This window comes from Bidens hawaiensis, unplaced genomic scaffold, assembly GCF_021521415.1.
Source record: "Bidens hawaiensis isolate Kalapana, Puna unplaced genomic scaffold, B.hawaiensis_p1.1 tig00001484_1, whole genome shotgun sequence".
Lineage (NCBI taxonomy): Eukaryota > Viridiplantae > Streptophyta > Magnoliopsida > Asterales > Asteraceae > Bidens > Bidens hawaiensis.
Window position 1 is genome coordinate 137607 of NW_027491084.1, and position 17548 is coordinate 155154.

The window sequence follows — 17548 nt, forward strand, 5'->3', positions numbered from 1 at the left end:
TCAGTCAACAACTATTTTCGGGTCGTGTGTGATCAAACTCATTTTGAAACGTAAAACGGATAACCGTGCTAGGCACGCAAAACGGGGAAAACGAACTAATAGTAATTTTGACTATTGAACTCTAAACGATATCACAATCTGAGTCCGGAGAAGTGTTTCTGGGTTAACATTGCCCCCGGAATGGGTACAGTACTGGGTTAACAGTGTCCCCAGATGTACCGGTTAACACGGTTAAAGATTATATAAACAATAATTGTATAATAACGATCGTAGGGATCATATTACAGATTGGACGTGTTAACTAATAATGACTGTTGTTACCTGCTTGCATGTGCTAAGGTGAGTTTCACGAGCCCCTTTTCTGAATTGTTTTTAAATATTTTCCCGAGGCGGAAAGCATGTTGTTATTGAAATGTTTAAGTACATACTGAACGCATGGATTTGCGTGTATTTATATATGTTTTATTGTACGGGAATCGTACGGAAATGTACTAAGATGGTAATTGTCTGAGTTGCTAACATTGTAAGGCCCTGCAATACGAGTGATTAGCTAAAGCCGGTAGAGTGTGAATAGTTCTATTGGTCTGACAAACCCAACTGGTCCGGCATGGATTTGCTGATGTTTCCCAGCCAGTTGCACATGTCTATTTTGTTGTTATATATTTTTGCTATGCAATGTTAGGCATAGCGGTTTGGGGCAGGCCCGTGGGCGGAGTATGCCACGGGGTTGTGTGTGGATAGTCAGAGGTTTCACTTGTGGGCTCAGCATAATTACATCGATAATATTATATTATGATATTGATTTATCATGGTTTACTCAAATTGTGAAACTCACCAACTATTCGTAGTTGACCCGTTTTCTCACATGCTTTTCAGGTACGATTAAGATGAAGTGATTGCTTACGTTCTAAGTGCTTGATGTGTGTAAGATTTGCGTGCGAGATGTTATGATACATTATATTAAATAGAATTATGTATCGTATTGTATGATGTGTGTATCACCTAGACGGTAATGAAATATGAGATAATGTAATTTGAAGTATATTAATGTATTCAGTTTTCTTTATAAACAATGTGGTTGATATCAGAGGTGTCTGTTGCATCCCGTCTACGTTTCCGCTGCGGTTACGGGGTGTTACAGAACTTGGTATCAGAGCCATTGGTTATAAAGAATTAGGATGTCTTTAAAAGATACCTAAAATATAACCAGTAGCTCAAGTATTATAGGATCTGAATATCAACTAATAATATATAGTGACGAGATCTGGATGAACTTGGATGGACAAGTGAGTTATTATGGTCCGGAACATAATAACAGACTTGTCTGCACGAGGGAATTCAGGGGAAGTCACTGGGTACATTAATAGGTAAAAATGGCAACATATGTGTAAAGTATATAATATTATTTATGCGTGCTAATGTGTGTATATATATATATGTACATATCTTGTGGGTACATGTATTGAAAAATAGGACCCGGATAAGGAACCGGGGGATGAAATAATAAAAGTACCGAGGATGCTGAAATTTCTAGAGCATCGGTTGATGATAAGTCTGACTTATCGGGCCATAGTTATGATAGTACCAAATTAGATCTCCCGTTTGACATTAACCAGAAATATCTAGTAACCGTCACTCCCAACCGAAATTAATAAATCCCTTACCCTACCAATACCGGTACCGTATATCTTAATAACCCCATATGTTCACCCGAACCGCCGACCCTCACGTATGGACGGACCTGCACCTGAACCCATTCTTATTCCATTAAGATAAAAAAAAAATTGATAATAAATGAGCAGATAAAAATAATATATAGAAATATATATGTGTATTTCTCACTCTCAAACATATGAGACATACCACCTCCAGATCGAGAGTTACCGATTTTAGCGAACCTAGAACGCCTGAGGACATTGACTGAGCAAGTGATAGAGTTTCCCATAATAGTAATTGGTAATATTTGAAGGCAACATGGGTTGCGCGATTACCTTGAACCTTGCAACTCCCTATGTTATCCTTACATCCGCTAGGTGCCTATACCCATGTATACTCGAATAGAATGATTACCCATACACAAAGAGGTGTTGGAATCACTATAGCATAGTTGGTTGTTCTTTCGTAGGTGGTATACCGTGTATGCCGGGTATACAAATAGACACGGATATTATAACTCCGTGGTACATAATCGTTTGGTGCTCACGGTGAGCATGTATCGGTTATGCTGACATGTAGAAGGATATTGAAATCAAGCATATTGAACATTAATCTTTGTTGAGAAAGATCTATATGTCAGTTGGTGACAAGGGTTATGAAACATATTTAAACATTAACCGACGTCAGGTTAAGTCCATATGTTATTATATTTGTGGGACATATATACTAGATACTGGTATGTGTAATATGTATGATAATATTTGGTGTGTATGTGTACCTGCTGTTATGATTGAGCTGGTAACGAGTTATACGGTGAGATTAGTATTGATTACTGCGTACGGGATGGGTACGGCAGAATGACATAAAAAGAGTAACTCCAATGATGAAGATTGATATGATTCAGTTGATTGCTCAAAGATAGCAGATGATGATACCGAATGTCGTATCACAGATCACTGCTAGTGTTGATGCAAATGTGATCGCAGAATTATAGATCGAGCAATCACGTGAATATGAATATTTCAATTCTTAGTGTTGTTACTAAGAGTGATAATGTCCCACCGAATACTATTATGACTACAAGTATTAGTTATAAACTAAACATGAATAGTAGTCGTAATAAATTAGATCCGGTATGAAGGATATGTTTGTTGGTTGTGTTAAGGAAATTATTAATAGTTTGCTGATGGTAAAGGGAGGAATAGATTAGCGAGTGGATAGAAAAGATCGAAATGGCTAAGGATATTGGTAAGAGTCTAGAACACTGTGTAGTGAAATATGCTACAGATATGTTGGTAGATTATGTTGTATCGTGATGGAACACGATGGTACAAAATTATAGTTAGAAAATTTTTTACTCAGACGATATGGTCAGAATTTAAAATTCTTGTGCTAGAGCACTTTTATTCGAGTAATTAAGTTCAGAGATTGGAAACTGAGCTATGGTAGATAGAAATGTTGTGTGCTGATCACTTAGAACACGCTAATCGTTTGAAGGAATTGTCATGTCTGGTAACATGGCTAATTGCTCCTGAAACTAAGCGAAGTGAGCGCCATATTGGGGACTAACTCCATCGATAAGGAGTATAGTCAATCCTGTAAAATATACAACCTTTGGAAGGGTTGTGTCGCAAGCCAGCATTGATATATTTGACTCTATGGGAAGCGGACTGGAAGGACGTTAGGTGAGACGTCGAGTGTTAAAGAAGAGAAATGATAAAGGTATAGTGCAAGATAGGCTTTTGAATAAGTAGGTATGTCCTACAACCCAGAATTATACTAAGACTAGTTCTGGTGTGAAAACATGAACCGCATGGAGGGTCCTTCCCTAAATGTGGAATATATGGTTATCGGCAGGAAGAAGAATGTCGAGTGATAGTAAGCCACAGGTGTGGTAAAGATGGACGTAATGCCCCATTTGTAGAACCAATTGAAGCCATGTGAACCGGCAACCCCAACCCATTCGTGTACAACCACTCCGAACCCAACAGCTTCAATAACAATCCATCCAAAGAAATCCGATTATGCCAAACAGTTGTACTTGCTATGAATGTGGCAGTACAGAACGTTTCAAGAGAAATTGCCCAAAGTTGAACCAAGGTGTCGTTGGAAGACGAACCTCATGACAAGCATCAACCTCTGATCAAGCAAGGAGCCGTGTTTTTGTGAGTAATTCGAATAAAGCACGTCATGATCCAAAGGTGGTATTAAGTATGTTGTAGTTTTAAATCAATAGGCTTCAGTGATATTTTTACGATCGCCGATAGAAGATAGTTCCTGTTAACCTCCTACCATTTGGAAAGATACCGATTAGTGAAACTATAGAACCCTATACTGTAGAATCGCTAACGGTAAACCCCTAATGGTTAACTAAATTGTTTGGAATTGTCCTATTATTCTGAACAATTAACCTTTCCTTATTGACCTACGACCAGTAAAGTTAAGAAGCTTTGACGTAATAATTAACATGGATTGGCTAACTCAACATGAAGCTGAAATCAAATATGAAAAGAAGATGATTAGAAGCTCTCTTTCGGACGATGAAGCGATTTGATACAAAGAAAAGTGTACGATTTAAAAGAAAACATATAGAAAATGTTCCGGTGATACGTAAATATCCAGAAGTTTTCCAAAAAAAAAAAAAAAAAAAAAAAAAAAAAAAAAAAACCTGCCCGGAATACCACCAGCATGACAAGTTGAAATTCGTATCGATCTAATACCAGGAGCGTATCCTATTGCCAAAGTATCTTACCGACTTGCACCAACTGAAATGCAAGAATTATTGGATAAGGTTTTATACGACCTAGTTAGTCACCATAGGGTGCACCAGTGTTATTTGGGAAATGAAGGACGGAAGTGTTAGGATATGTATTGATTATGGAGAATTGAATAAAGTGACGATCAAGAATAGGTATTCACTTCTTCGAAGTAAATGATCTGTTTAACCAACTGCAAGGGGCGATTTATTTTTAGAAAATTGATCTTTGATATAGTTATCACCAAATGAAAAATCCAAGAGGAGGACGTTGCAACAACAGCGTTTCGGACTCGCTACGGCCATTACGAGTTCTTAGTTATGCCTTTCGGGCTAACAAATGCGCCGGCAGTGTTCCTGGACCTCATGAATCGAGTCTGTAAACCCTACCTCGACAAATTCGTCATCGTGTTTATTGGCGATATTTTGATCTACTCGAAAAGTAAAGAAGAGCACGGACAACACTTAAGAATAATTTTAGAGCTTCTGAATCAGGAGAAGTTGTACGCAAAATTCCCCAAGTGTAACTTCTGGTTACAAGAAGTGCAATTCCTCGGTCACGTTGTAAACCACCAAGGAATACACGTTGATCCGAGTAAGGTGGAAGCAATTAAGAATTGGCAAGCGCCTAAATCGCCAAAGGAAATCCGCCAATTCTTAGGCTTAGCTGGATATTATCGCCGATTTATTGAGAACTTTTCCAGCATCGCCCACCTTTAACTCTCCTGAATCAAAAGGATCGAAGGTATGAATGGGGAGAAGAGCAGGAAATGGCGTTTCAAACGTTAAAGCAAAAATTGTGCCAAGCGCCGATTTTAAGTCTCCCCGATGGAGACGATGGTTTTGTCGCGTATTGTGACGCATCGCGTAGAGGGTTAGGATGCGTGTTGATGCAGAATAATAAGGTTATAGCCTATGCTTCCCGACAGTTAAAAGTACACGAGAAAAATTACACTACTCATGACTTAGAACTGGGAGCGGTTATCTTCGCACTTAAAATCTGGAGACATTATCTCTACGGTACAAAGTGCACCATCTTCACCGATCATAAAAGCTTGCAGCACATATTCGATCAGAAAGAACTGAATATGAGGCAACGAAGATGGGTCGAGTTGTTAAGCGATTATGACTGTGACATCCGTTATCACCCAGTCAAGGCTAACGTCGTAGCCGATGCCTTGAGTAGGAAAAATCGGCATTGCGAGTGAGAGCGCTAGGGATGATAGTCCAGTCGAACCTTTCGGACCTGATTCGAGTCGCTCAACGTGAGGCGTTGAAAGAGGAACAATTGGAAAAGGAGGTACTTTACGGCAATGAGAAGAATTTCGAACAGCGCTGTGAACGAAAATCTCTATTTCAAAAATCGGGTTTGGATTCCGACCCTCCATGACCTTCGTGAATTAATCATGGACGAAGCGCATAGATCGAAATATTCCATACATCCGGGATCGGATAAGATGTACAAGGATGTGAAGGAGTTCTACTGGTGGCCGGGTATGAAAAAGGATATAGCAACGTATGTCGGTAAGTGTACGACTTGTGCGAGGGTTAAGGCGGAGCACCAGAAACCCACGGGGATGTTACAACAACCGGAAATTCCCGAGTGGAAGTGGGAGCAAATCACGATGGATTTTGTGACACATCTCCCTAAGACGTCCTGAGGACATGATGCAATTTGGGTAATCGCGGATCGATTAACCAATCCTCGCATTTCATCCCACTCCATGACGATTACCACAATGAATTCTCGCCCAAATTCATGATGGTGAAATGGTATCTCGTTGTGGAGTACCATTTTCAATTATCTCCGATCGAATAGTCATCCTACTTCCATTATTGGAAGGCGGGGAAGGAAGCATCGAGAGCTTGAAGCTTTCTATGGGTGAAGTAATTATCACCAATTTGTTAAATTGAAAATGGGCATCAATCAAGCCATAAGATTTGAATCGATTCGAGAAACAACCAATCGGATTTATAATATTTAAGATAAGTTGAAAGCAGCGCGAGATTGGCAAAGGATTTATGCCAACATTCAAAGGAAACCATTGTCACTGAAAAGAGGTGACAAGGCATTTTTAAGGCATCACCTTAGAGTGGTGATATAAGGTTTGGCAAAACCGAAAATAGCTCCTTAATATATTGGACCTTATGAGACTATCTCCATGATTGGTCATTTAGTTTATCAATTAAAGTACTCCACGGGCTAAGTACTATACATGATGTTTTGCCATGTATACGGATTGAAAAGTACCTAGGAGATGAGGCAACGAAAGTACCAGTAATGGAGGTACTCATAGAAGACATGCTTGATATCATAAATAATTCCGTAGAGATAGTAGACGGGAAAACTAAACAGTTTTGACACACCAAGCTTTATTGATTAAGATTAAGTGGAATTCACAGCGAGGACCAGATTATACCTGGTAACGCGAGGGTGAATTCTGAAGGAAAAACCCCCACCTTTCTCTCGGAAGGGGATAGTGGGCGTGTAAAATTTCGAGGACGAAATTTCTTAACGAGGGGAGAATGTAACGATTCCGACGAAACCAGGTATACCCTAACCGGTAGACAATAGTTACGTTATATTTAATGTCGGGTACATGAATTACCATAGTAATTATACGAGAATACATGGTTCACTGTATTGATTGTACGTGAATATATAATTCATCGTATTGAATATGCGATTAATCGATCGATAGTTATTGAAACCCGAACGAATCGAGGGTTCAATTATAGACGATATTCATAATATTTAGCGACTTTACGAAGTATTAAAGCTTCGGGATAAGTGAATTAAAGCACAGAAAAAGAATTTTCGAGTTAATGGTACGTCGGTACATTAAACGAAACCTTCAATACCAAACCGAGCAAGAGACGATCGATCAAGCCGAAAAAGATGCGCAATTATTAATAATATGATGTTTTAAGTTAATAAATGTCATGGGTTAAGTTTTTAAAGTTTTTAAATCGGTTTTATATAAATTTCATTTTTTAAGCCGAAAACAACCGTTTTAGCCTCGTTTTAAGCTAAATTAAACATTTAACCGAAAAATGAACTGAACCAGATTATCCAAAACATTATCCGGATTCCCAAAATCTGAATGAATGGCTAGAAATGGAGAAGTGGGTCCCACCCCACCTCCCCTCCTTGTCCGATCGGAATAAGGGTATACACCCCTAGCCCTTTTGTTTTTTTTACAAACATTTCCATATTCTCCTCCTTCCCTTCCACATTATCACTCAAAAATCCAGAATTTTCGCAAGAAAACCGAGGTAAAAATCGAGTTATTTACGTGTTCATCTTCTGTTCTGGAAATATTTTTATAAAATTCCCCACTGTCAAAAAGTGATTTGTGCAAAATTTCAAGATCCGAGATTAAACGGATAATTATTTGTGCTAAAAAGAAAATAAAAACAAACTTTTAAGGCTTAAAACGCGTAAACCGGTAAAGTTCGCCTAAACGAGCTGACTGGTGTATAAAAACCCTAAAAATGAACTATTTTCATATAACTGAGTTGAACAAGTAAAAATAAATCATCCAAAAATAATTCGGATGATTTGAATAATTTTATCCGATTTAACAGTTTCCAGTGCACTAAAGACGGAAACGGGTCCCGCGACCAATCGGGGCGTCTAAACCGAGCTCTAATTTCACAACTTTAATTAAAATATCAGTCAACAACTATTTTCGGGTCGTGTGTGATCAAACTCATTTTGAAACGTAAAACGGATAACCGTGCTAGGCATGCAAAACGGGGGAAAACGAACTAATAGTAATTTTGACTATTGAACTCTAAACGATATCACAATCTGAGTCCGGAGAAGTGTTTCTGGGTTAACATTGCCCCCGGAATGGGTACAGTACTAGGTTAACAGTGTCCCCAGATGTACCGGTTAACACGGTTAAAGATTATATAAACAATAATTGTATAATAACGATCGTAGGGATCATATTACAGATTGGACGTGTTAACTAATAATGACTGTTGTTACCTGCTTGCATGTGCTAAGGTGAGTTTCACGAGCCCCTTTTCTGAATTGTTTTTAAATATTTTCCCGGGGCGGAAAGCATGTTGTTATTGAAATGTTTAAGTACATACTGAACGCATGGATTTGCGTGTATTTATATATGTTTTATTGTACGGGAATCGTACGGAAATGTACTAAGATGATAATTGTCTGAGTTGCTAACATTGTAAGGCCCCGCAACACGAGTGATTAGCTAAAGCCGGTAGAGTGTGAATAGTTCTATTGGTCTGACAAACCCAACTGGTCCGGCATGGATTTGCTGATGTTTCCCAGCCAGTTGCACATGTCTATTTTGTTGTTATATATTTTTGCTATGCAATGTTAGGCATAGCGGTTTGGGGCAGGCCCGTGGGCGGAGTATGCCACGGGGTTGTGTGTGGATAGTCAGAGGTTTCACTTGTGGGCTCAGCATAATTACATCGATAATATTATATTATGATATTGATTTATCATGGTTTACTCAAATTGTGAAACTCACCAACTATTCGTAGTTGACCCGTTTTCTCACATGCTTTTCAGGTACGATTAAGATGAAGTGATTGCTTACGTTCTAAGTGCTTGATGTGTGTAAGATTTGCGTGCGAGATGTTATGATACATTATATTAAATAGAATTATGTATCGTATTGTATGATGTGTGTATCACCTAGACGGTAATGAAATATGAGATAATGTAATTTGAAGTATATTAATGTATTCAGTTTTCTTTATAAACAATGTGGTTGATATCAGAGGTGTCTGTTGCATCCCGTTTACGTTTCCGCTGCGGTTACGGGGTGTTACATATATTAATCCCGTGTATATTTTATTTATTATTTTATTAGTTATGTTTGGTTTTAATCAAGATTTGTATACTACTAACTTAGTTTTATGTTTTAGGGTTCGGGTTTTGAATTTCGGTGAAAAGAGGGCGAAATAAGAGCAAAAACAAGCCGCACCGGAGAACCGAAGGATCAGGAAACGAAGCGGTCCAAACATCCCAGTCCATAACTAAATATTTTCCCGAGTCAATTCATACTGAAATTTAGGGGATTCTAGCCTAGGTAGTTTTCTCATCATCATCATCTTATTTTCATAACAAACTTCGTTTTCGTTTAAATTACTTGTTTTCTTAATTAGTTTTTAATTATAGTATTAAATTAGTATTTTAAATAAAAATCCCCCAAACAAAAATAATTAATAAGTTGTGTTTTGTAGTCGAGTCTAATTAGCTAATAAACGTAATTTAAAGAGTCTCGCGGGTTCGATATCCGGACTTACTTAGCTTTACTAGAGTCGATCGGTTCACTTGCCGGTTAGTAGTTTAGTCGAGTTTTAGAGAGTCTAGAGTATTACTTAGTGTTTATTTTTAGTTAATTTAGTTAATAAATATTAAACTACTTCAAGCACATCAACTTCATTAACTATTTTGCGCCCGTCAAAATTATTTCTCCCTTCTACATATGTATGTTTGTTTGCAACAGCAACAACAACACAAAAATGTTACCCAACCCAAACTGAACCAGTTTGAAACCTTTTGGATCCGGATGTTTGGACCGGTTTGGGGTTTTTGAAGAGAAACGACTTCGCAACCGGTGGTTCACAAACCAATATCTAGGAACCGATGTATGTACGTATGGTTTTTTATTTATTTATTATTTTTTTTGTATATATGTTAGGCTATATCTATACTATATATAAAAGCACAAGTTAAGGACCTCTTAAGTTTTAAGAATGTACCAAACTTAATGTCTTAGGAACAACATATAATGCATCACTAGGATAGAGCCCGTGTGATATACGGGTGGTTAAAAAAAATAAAACAAAATGGAATGTTGTGAATCTATAACAAATAAGAAAAAGAGAAAGCTAACATCAATTCATCCTGGTTGAGTTGGTAAGCTACAAGCATTTTAAAAGCAAGTCAGTGAGTTCAATTCTCACCAACAACATATTTTTCAATTTATCAATCATCAAAGGGAAATTGTAAAAATGGAAACCTGTACACTTAGTCTCCAATGTGAAGGGTCTAATTGAATGACATGTGGATACATTGTCTTGCTTTAATAATATAGGTAGACAAGTATATAATCTAAGGGTAATTAAGTCTTTTAATCACAAATTTTATGTAAAATTTCGTTCTGTCAAAATACATTTATAACTTTGGTTTCTTAACTTCACTCATTTGTTGTTAATTTAAAGAATAGTTACATATATACCTCTAATTCAAAACTAACTACCCCACCTCACAATTTTTTAATAGTCATAATTTCACATGTTAATTTTTGTTTTAATTAGACCATAAAAATAAGCATTTTATTCTCTTTAATAAGTATGATATTGCTATACTTTTTTAGTTTTTAAAAAGTTAACACGTTATGTGAAACTAGTTCAAAGCGGCAATAGGTCGAGTCGAGCAAGCTCGGGTCATGTGTAATACTGGATTAGATCAGAATGAGTTGATACAAAAAAATAGTTAATTTGGTTCAAGTCAAAAGAGGTCATGTCAAAACAATGTCGAGTTAGCTAATCATGTTTAATGCGGGTAACGGGCATCAATGCCCGTTACGATTGTTCGATACATGATATATATGTATAAGATGTTAAGATTTAACATACGTATTAGGGTTTTTGGACGCCGTCAAAAAAGCGCAACGCATTTTTCCATTATTATTATTATTATTATTATTATTCATATAAAATAAAAAACCTACTGCCAAAATTTTACCCTGCTGCTTCTGCAAATCATCATCATCATCATCAAACTCAAAACCCTAGAATCCATCAATGGAGCTTCAACACCACCACTACTAATCAATCCACCATGCTAATTCCACACTCAATTAACCATAGCAACAACTACTACTAACAACCACCACCAATGGACCCTCGCCGACCGTCTCGCGTCATCGATCCAAAAGTCCGCAAGGTCGGCTTCTTCACTCCCGGTCCACCTCCCAAACGCACTCAGTCCGGCCCACCCGCCACCACTCCGGTTCAGTCTCCGGTCTCCGGTTCCTTATCTCCGGTCATGATTCCTCCGCCACGTCACGCGTCTGATAACCTCTCACGTGCCGTCGGCGTGCCGACTCAGTTGCACGTGCATCCGCCGGTGGATAGCTTGCAGGCTGGAAGCTATACTGTGACGGAATCGGTTTTTAGCGTTTCGCCTTCGTCGAGTAGGATTGGAATTGACGGAGAGTTTTCGGAGGATTCGGTTAATTGGATGTAGAAGGAGAGTTCTGGTAAAGTGACTGCTGGTGGACCTAATTTGAAACAGGCAATTGAAGCATCTAATGAAGGTATACATTTATTAATTTGAACTCTATCATGCTTATATTTTGCATTTATATTTGTTCATGTTATATTGTGAAGTAGGTTATAGGTTTTAGGTTATAATTCCATGTTTGCTTACAGTGTAGAATTCGCGGAGTATCCACTGTCGGCTGGTCAGACTGGAATTTTTATATTTACTTTTTAGTTTATATATGCGACTCATTTTGTATGTAATTTTCAGTTTTATATAAATGCATATGTATACACACATGTTGTATGTAAACTTTTGAAGTAGACAGGTTTCAACACCCCATTGACCCGTTCGGGACCGAAATCGGGCTGATTAGGTTTGATTAGGGGCGTTTAGGAACAATTAGCGATTAATGTCGTGCGGTTAGCCTCCAACTAATCGCTGTTTTCTTTTTCCCCATTTTTACAGTCGTGTTTGTTTTAAGAGTTATTGTAGCAATATTGTGTATATGCATACTCAGTATAATTTTCCTGTTTGACTGTTTCAGTATAAATTTGTTGTGTCAGATTATAGGCTTTGATGAATGATGATTGATCTTATGTACATGTGTGTGTATGTATGCACACATGTACAGGGTTTTTTCTTTAATGATAAACGTAATACATGTGTGCATATATACATGTATACACATGTACATGAGTAATTGAGTATGTGCATGGTTTTTCTTTAATGATAGACATAATATTTGAATTTTTGTGATGCAGAAGTTAGTGGCCAGGTTGCAGAAGGGTCATCACAAAAGAATTCAAAGCCACTAAAGGCAAAAACAACTAAGGCCGAGAGGCGTGCTTTACAAGAAGCTCAACGAGCTGCAAAAGCTTCTGCCAAAGGTTGACTTTTTTTATACCTTTTAGAAATAAGAGGATTTAGTAGTCCCAGTTTTTTATGAACTATGATTTTCTGAGTTAATAGGTTATATTGTTGGACTTGAGTGTAACATATATTATGTAACCAGCTTATTAATGTTGCCTTAGTGTTAAATACATTTGTGTTATCTTTTTCAGATTTGTCTCGCCATATCCACTATTATACTATATATTTATTTTATTATGAATTTAATTACAAGATATTGGAACCTTAATTTTTTCCATATTTCATTTACGTTATATATGCCACTTTTTATATGTTGAAATCTAGAGCTTGCTAGATTATTTACCATTGTCAGAAAAATATGCTCATAAGTATCAATTCTGCTATATATATAGCATGCATATATTTTAAAATGGGATTTATTTCAAGTTGCAAAGGTTCTAATTTTTGCTATGGGTGGGATTTTACTGGGTATGTTTGTTTGTATGCTGTCTAGTAATTCAGTATACATTTGTTGTTTCTGCATTACACTGGTACTTGTAAGAAATCGTATTAAGAATTTTGTTAGGGTGCATACAATTTATTCTTTTTTATTATTTCTTTATTAAACTTATTCTTGGTATTCTTTCAGCTCCATCACAAGCAAGTAAACCAGCAAAACAGGCAAATCAGAAGAAAGATGTTTCTCAACCGGCGGCTCCTAGTGTTGTTCATGAAAAGAAAGGTGGTGATAATAAACCACCAGAAAAAGATAGAAAAAAAGACATGCCGCCTCCACGCATGCAGTTTGATGATAAAACTCGAGTTGAAAAGGCTAAGAAACGATCAGTAATCAAACAGACCGAGGCTAGAAATAGAGTTGAATTATTTAGGCATTTACCGCAATACGAACGTGGAAATCAGCTTTCTGATCTTGGATCATCATTTTTCCAAATTGATGATGTGCACCCTTCTGTTTATAAGGTATGCAATGTTAACTTGTTTATAATTGTTTTATTCATTGTTGACGGTTAATTAAAGGTGGGTTAGTAAATGAAAAACAGACCATTTGCAATCAAGTTTATGAATATTGCAATCAGACGACTAAGGTTGTGTAAAAATGGGTCAGGTCGGCCTAAAACACATTTTATCTGAATTCTGAAGTTTTTACATTTAGCAAGTAATTTAATTTCTTGAATACAATAAACACGCCAATGAGCGTGCCAAAGTTTTCTCTTGAATACAATGAATGGGTCAAAGTTTTCTTTCATGTCTAGTAAAATTAACCATCGTATAATATATTTTTTCTCAGATCGGTTTACAGTTTTTAGCCGGAGACATAATGTGGAGCAATGCCCGTTGCATAGCGATGCTTCAAGCATTCCAAAAAGTCATTGAGGACTACATTACACCACCCGAGAAAACCTTAGCTAGAGATTTAACCGCAAAGATCAACACTTCAGTCTCATTTTTAAACGAATGCAGACCCCTTTCAATCAGCATGGGAAACACAATCCGTTTCCTAAAAGCCCGAATTGCCAAAATAACCCTGGCCCAAACTGAACCAGAAGCAAAAGCATCTTTAAGCTCCGACATTGATGATTACATACAACGATTGTTCTTGCAGACAAACAAATAGTCATACACGCGGTTACAAAGATTTGTGACGGTGATGTTATACTCACTTATGGGTCATCATCTTTAATTGAAATGATTATATCGCGTGCTCATGAACTTAGGAGGCAGTTTCGGGTGGTGGTAGTTGACTCGCGCCCTAATCTTGAAGGCCAACAGTTGCTTCGGAAGTTAGTTGAAAAGGGTTTGAGTTGTACATACACGCATATAAACGGTGTTTCTTATATTATGCCAGAAGTTACTAAAATCTTTATGGGGGCTGCTTCGGTTTTATCTAATGGAACGGTTTATTCGACTGTTGGAACCGCGTGCATTGCAATGGTGGGACATGCTTACCATGTGCCTGTTTTGGTTTGTTGTGAATCGTATAAGTTTCATGAAAGGGTACAACTTGATTCAATATGTTCAAATGAACTAGGTATTAAGTCTCTTTATTATTATCACTTTTTTGAGTTAATTACACGAATGGTTCATTCGGTATACCCATTTTGCAAGTATGGTCCTTAACTTTGAGAAATTACATTTATGGCTTCGAATAGTTTAAAAGTAGAAACATAGATGGTCCTCGAAATGGATGGGCTTTAGTTTTTTTAGTTAAGTGTGTAAATTTTTATTCTTTCTCTCTTTAGTAGTAAGGGTACTTTGGTCATTTTAAGTGCATGTAACCGAAAAACTATCGACCATTTGTTTCAAAGAACCATCTGTGTTACGGTATCAAACTATTAGGTTCCATAGGTGTAATTTCTTGAAGCCAAGGACCATAGTTGCAATATTGGTATACCACAGGGACCATCTATATAATTAACTCTTTTTTCGTACAAGTGACAAAATAAGTGGGTCGGGCACATTAACAGGTCCGGTTGGCCAACAAAAAATTTTGTTCATGCCTTTTTTTTTCAATAAATAATTAATTGTTAAATAGGCACGTTGGGTAACGGGCCAGGTTGCCCACAAGCAAATTTTGTTCATGTGTTTTATTTTCATAATTGATCGTTAAATTGGATGATTAAAAACTCTACAATAATAGAATTTAAAATGTTGAATAAACCCAATCTAAGAAGCTGTGTGCTAATTTGACCCGTTTATCCTATTTGGTTTGACTGAGTTGAAAAATAACCTAAATCGACCCATTTACAAGTACTTGGGTTCAAAGCAATCTTTAATTTTTCGGGCTAATAAACATTTGTGAAATATTATTTCAGGTGATCCTGATGTGATAGCCAAGGTTCCTGGAAGAAAGAACAATTGTTTGGATGATTGGGCTAGCAAGGAAAATCTGCAACTTCTGAATTTAGCGTGAGTTTGCATAATTTTATCAGTTGAAATAATGTGACATTATCTTATTATTTATGAGTTATTACTAATGATTTTGAATATGTACAACACAGTTATGATGTGACTCCTGCGGATTATGTTACTACGATAGTCACCGAGTATGGGCTGGTAAGTTTTGCTCCCCTTTCAGAACATTTAAACGTGATTTTTGCATGGATAGGGTTGATTGACTATCATTTTCTTACGGATATTATTTAGATACCACCGACGAGTGTGCCTGTGATCGTGAGGGAGTTTGGGCGAGAGCACATACTAGTATAGGATTTCAGTGTCGGATCATTTGCTGATTGGATTAAATAATAGTTGCTGCCATGGTATTTGACAAGCAGAGATAGTTTATTTATATTACATCCTACAGTTTTTTTATACTCATTATTGTGGCTCGTTTAGCGGATATTGTGGAAAAGGGTTCTTATCTGCTGATTGAGTCAATGCATATTTGATCTTTAAGTTTTGTGTGTATAACTGAATGGTACATCTTTTTGAAGTAATTTTGTGACTGCTAAGTTGTGCATGGTTTATCCGGTGATAGTTTACCGCGTATTAACCAAGTTTGCTTTGTGTTCCACTAAAGTCGGTCACGCCTTTCTCTAACAAAAGCAACGCAAGTGAATATTGATTTATTGTTGTGCAGTTTTTGTACATTTTGTTTAAAAACTTACAATTAGACGTGCACAAAAAAACCGGTTCTGGAACCTAACTGGTGGAACCGAACCGGAACCGGTTCCAGTTCCAACCCGGTTGGAACAATACCCGGTTTGGGTATTTTTGTACCCGAAAATCGTACCCGGTTCTCCTATTTGTATGTCAGTACCAGTTCCAACCCGTTTTCTACCCGGTTCTTAATTGGAACCGGTTTGGTTCGTACCCGGAATAACCGGTTCCGACGGGTTTTTTTTGAAGGGTCAAACAAAAGTCAAACTAGCCGTTGGAACCGGTTCCAACGGTAATATAGCCGTTGGAACCGGTTTTTTAGACACCAATTAGCCGTTGGAACCGGTTCCAACGGTAATATAGCCGTTGGAACCGGTTTTTGAGACAATAGATCCGTTGGAACCGGTTCCAACGGTAATATAGCCGTTGGAACCGGTTTTTGATGCCCAAACCTATATATAACTTGTTTCCATTACTTGTTTCACCACCAAACTCAAAAACAAACTACAATACTACTCCTTTAGCAAACCCATTCCTTTACCCGACCATCCAACTAAATATTATTATGGCACACATCAAAAAAACTAACAACAAGGCTAAAAAGAGTGTTTTTGTTGCCCCCGTTCCTGTTACGGAGGACCCAAGGGTTGTTACGGTAGTCAACCATAACCGCAACCAAGACATATGGAAGAATTGGGATTTGATTGTGGATGACGAAGGTTATCAAAAGGCTCGTTGCAAACTATGTGGTTCAATATTAAAGCACGATTCCAACTCTACTTTGAGAAAGCACATCGAGAAGCCATATTGCAAGGCGTTGAAAGGGATTGGCGAGACCGATCAAATTGACTTGGGTAAAGATGGTACACTATTTCGTTACAACACGACTCAAGTTCAAGATAGAATGGCAAAATTCGTTATTCAACGAGGTTTGCCGTTTAACCACTTTGATGACCCGGAGTTGACGTCGTTGATTCGTGAAACTCTACAACCGAGATACACACATGTAAGTCGTACTACCTTAAGACGTCATTGTATCAGGTTGTGGGAGTGTGCTAAAAAAGAGTTAATCGAGTCTTTTCATTCTTTAGAAGCCATGGTTAGTTTAACTACCGATGTTTGGTCGGCACCACACGGGTTGCCCGAATCATACATATGTGTCACCGCTCATTGTGTTGATCCGGTGACATGGCAATTGATGAAACGCACCATCGCTTTTGAAAACTTCCCGTTCCCACATACCGCCGAAAAATTGTTTGAATTACTTGATGAAGTTATAACGACTTACAACTTGAGAAATAAAATATTTTCGATTTCGTTTGACAACGCTTCAAACAATACTAAGGCGGCTGAAAAATTTATCATTAAATATTCACCACCTTGTTTCGGGGATCTTTTTCATGTCC

General features: G+C 37.4%; 1 pseudogene across 1 annotated transcript; it reads left to right on the top strand.

Annotated features, from left to right (window-relative positions):
* Positions 1-11132: 11132 nt before the first annotated feature.
* Positions 11133-16025, top strand: LOC143580412 (translation initiation factor eIF2B subunit delta-like; annotated as a pseudogene). The gene is made up of 7 exons (XR_013143650.1): positions 11133-11724; positions 12434-12559; positions 13171-13502; positions 13831-14571; positions 15356-15449; positions 15542-15596; positions 15687-16025. The product of XR_013143650.1 is annotated as a translation initiation factor eIF2B subunit delta-like (transcript).
* The last annotated feature ends 1523 nt before the right edge of the window (positions 16026-17548 follow it).